This window comes from Camelina sativa, chromosome 19 (assembly GCF_030686135.1).
Source record: "Camelina sativa cultivar CO46 ecotype springtype chromosome 19, ASM3068613v1".
Taxonomy (NCBI): domain Eukaryota; kingdom Viridiplantae; phylum Streptophyta; class Magnoliopsida; order Brassicales; family Brassicaceae; genus Camelina; species Camelina sativa.
The window spans coordinates 18,402,681-18,406,677 of record NC_141898.1 but is presented as its reverse complement, the minus strand read 5'-3'; the positions used below and the strand labels follow the sequence as shown (position 1 = coordinate 18,406,677).

Here is a 3,997-nt window from a genome sequence, read left to right as displayed (position 1 = left end):
TTAAGAAGTAAGAAAGGAGTTCAAGAATCTTCTCTCTACTGATGAAATCAGATCTGTCTCTCCCAAAACTCTCAATAACTCTTTTGGTTGCAGAATAAAAACTTCGGTCTAAACAATGACCATAAAAATCCTATAAATACTCTAAAACACGTCATGAGCCTTAATTGCAAATAAGAGAAACTTGGGCAAATTTTGTAAATCTTCTAAAGCTTGTGGAAACAACTTCCGTTTGGTTTGTGGCAGCTGCATCGATCGATGCTGAGAGTGCATCGGGCGATGCATAGTCTTGATCTCGTCTCCCAGCTTCGTTGATCAGCCTTCATGCTTTGATTATGCTCCAAATCATCCTTTTTAGCTCATTTGTGTTCCATCTGTGCCAATGAGTATCTAAACCTATAAAGACTAAAAACAACCTAGAAAACAATCAAAAGACTCAAAAACTACACTTATACCATGGTTAAAAACCACAAAAACCATGATATATCACCTTGTTACTTTTGGAATATTGGTTACCCTGAACTTTGTCTGATCTGAATGAAACCAAGCTTTTGTCCAAAAAAAAAAAAAAGAAACAAAAAAATTATTCATATTCTCAATATGATATAATATACTAAATGTCTTTGAAACTCCATGAGTTTTCTTATACTTTGGAAAATTAGACATCGATAATTATGAATCAAATACCTTGGGAAATCGAGAGATTAGTTCATCTTAACCTTCCAATTACTTTTGCACTGTCTATAATATATTAACATATGCTTTATATATTATAATAAGGGAAATATATTTTTGATTTTAAAGATACATTTCAATGTCTTTAAATCTCTTATAACACATATTATTATTCTTTACGAATAAACAAACATACAGATTCATAAAATAATAGAAGTGTTATAGCCTTTTATATAGGAACTAGATCAGTTTTAGCACGACTTAAACTTTATTTTATACATAAATTTTGTATATTATTTTTATAATTATAAAATATATTTTTGATATATCATATTCCCTCTGTCCTTCATAGTTTGATGTTTAGGATTTTTCACACATATTAAGACAAATAATATATATGATTAATTTATTATTTACTTTTTCTAATAGTTTATTTATCTTTATTTATAGTCATTTCATGTACATGTGATGATTCATTTTCTGACATTTTTTATACTTTTTCATTTTCCCACTTTTTTAATATTAAAAATATTTAAAACATCAAGTTTTTAAAGATAAAAAAAATTCTCTAAAACACCAATTTATCAGGGACAGAGGGAGTATTCGTTTTTAAACTACTTTGATACTTTATATTAGTTTTAAACCATTTTATCATATAATTTTAATATTTTACATTTAATTCGTTGTCTAGTAAATGATCATAGCTCATTCATCATTTAACTCATTACATTTCACCCGACGCGGTTGTAAATATTTTTAATAATTTTTAGAAATCAAATTAGAGTATTTTGTAATTTTTTTTCTTTATATTAAAGATGTATTTTTTTCTTTACCAAGATCAAATAAAACTAATTAAAAATATTTTAATAGTTTATTTTATTATATACTACAAAATATTATATGAAACTGAATATAAATATTTAAAGAACGACCTGCTACTCAGTTGGAATTTTTGTTTTGTAACAATTTTTTTCATATATGGAACAATTTTTATTCGTTTAAAAATTCAAACCATAGTATATGTGGGAAAAAAATATTTTTATTATTATATGAATAATTTGATGATTTATTTTTCACAAAAATAAAATCATATAAATATATGAGGTGAAATATATTAATTAATGACAAATTTATATAGTAAGTTAGATATCAAATCTAATATATTTCTTTCTATTAGATATATATATGTTTTTAAAAATTAAAAGTTGAGTCATTCAGGCCCGATGACCGAAAGAAGCAAAACAAAATTCGGGGTTGGCCGACATATTGTACTTCTGTTTTTCCAAAATAATTAAATTTAACAAATTAGTATTTGATATTTTTACCCTTATGGACTATTATTAATTTGTTTTTTAAAAAACTAATATTTGTAGTGGCATTATGATGTAATTATTTACACTTTTTAAGGTTAAGTTCAAAAACTTACTTTACAATTCTAAGAAAGAGAGAATTCAATAGGCATGACATTCATTTGATCGTAGAGGATGGAGAGCCAACCATATATCAAAAGATGATGTAGCTATAGATATAATGGTAAAAAGGAGGCAAAACTACCATTTATAACGTTATTAATTCGCAAAAGGCATACTCTCAGGATGTCTATAATATTTATGTTCTATAAACATAAAATTGAAACAATAAAATTTTTACTTACCTCATAAAAGCTCAAGCGTTTAAAGACATCCTGCACATAACATGTTATAAAGTAGAAGGTAACAAATTGTGAATTATGAGAAGAGTCAAGAGAGAAAAGAGAAAAAATTTGATGAAAGACTTCTTATTCTTATTTTTTTACATTCTTCTACAAATTTCTTGCACATAACTATAATAGTGGCAAGGAGAACATGATGACTTATACTCTACTTAAAGAGACAAAGACAAGTGTAGAGGAGCTAATGACAAGTGGTGAACAAGTGTTACACCATAAAAAAAAGATAAATGTAGAGGGCTAATAACAAATGGTGAACAACTGTTACACCATAAGAACATATATTGCATGCAGGGCCGGCCCGTAACAATGGACTGTCTAAAGCAAAAAAAAAAATTTGAAGCTTGACTAACATATTATGGAAAGTATCATAAATATTAAAAGTATCATAAAGTTACCACACTGGGGGATTCGAATAAGAAACTTGACTAACATATTATGGAAGCTTAACCATGGACTACAAAGGGTTTTAATAATTTGGATCCCTCAAAAATACTTATTTATTTATTGTGATGTCTAAAGCTCTTGCTTATTGGGCATTAGCTCTTGGACATGCATGATTGTATGTAGGGTGTATATGTCATTCAGGTGGAAGACACTTGTTATGATGGATAATCATACCTATTTTGTAACGAGCATAAAAATTCAATTTTTTCCTCCAAAATATATTATTTCTCTTCATTTCCTTTTCCTATATCCTTAAACTTAGATTCATACAATCTTAATCACTCTTAGATTCATACAATCTTAACCACTCTCCAGAGTGCCTTAACCATTAAAATAACAACATAATATATTTTTGATGAGTAAGACTATATAATAATACCTATGATAGGCCATAGATATCTCAACGGCCCATATGTGCTAAGAGAATTCCCATCGGTTATATCGATGAGATCTCTTTTATTTTTTAATAATTAAACATAATAAAAATAAAGTCAGTTTGAGTCTCTCTTATCTTGCCAAAAGTTCATCGGGTTCGTTAATGGTGCTATCACAGCTCCACTACGTACCATCTCGTCAACACTTGGCAACACAGAGATCCCCAATCTGCAGTATGAATCCTGGTTCTGCACAGATCAGCTTAACCGTTCGTGGCTCTTTGGAACTCTGTCAGAAGAAGTACTTGGGTATGTTCACAATCTCACTACCTCGAGAGATATCTAGATATATTTAGCTGAGAACTTCAATAAGAGTTAGCCCTGGGCATAATATCTGAACCCGAATCCCAAACTCGACCCAAAGTAGGTGGTTTGATTTGGGTTTGGATTTTGTGTAAAACCCGATCGAGGTGGTTCGGTTCGGGTTCGGATTTTGTATAAAACCCGATCGAGTTTGGTACCTCTGAGGTTCGGATACCTGATCGGGTTCGGCTAATATCTGAACCCGAAATAAAACCCAAACTAATCCGAATTAAATGTAAAAATGCATCTAGGGGGAATCGAACCCAGTACCTTGGACATTTAAGGGTGCATATTAAACCATTTTGCCATCTTAGTTTCTTTGTCCTAATGTGAAACGTTAAATATTTATATATATACATGTGTTCTGAAATTTATAAAATGAGAAAAAAAAAATTTGTTCATGATTTTTTGAGTTCGGGTATACCCGAATAAC

At 29.3% G+C, this 3,997-nt stretch overlaps 1 long non-coding RNA gene across 2 annotated transcripts; it reads right to left on the bottom strand.

The window, feature by feature from the left end:
* LOC147920762 (uncharacterized) lies at window positions 1-2,496 on the bottom strand. Of its 2 annotated transcripts, XR_015591794.1 has the most exons (3): window positions 2,327-2,496; window positions 488-545; window positions 1-371 (listed from the first exon to the last, which is right to left on the bottom strand). It is a non-coding gene; the product is annotated as an uncharacterized LOC147920762 (long non-coding RNA). The 2 variants fall into 2 exon arrangements; XR_015591793.1 differs by lacking the exon at window positions 2,327-2,496 and having other exon boundaries at window positions 488-2,317.
* Between the last annotated feature and the right edge of the window lie 1,501 nt (window positions 2,497-3,997).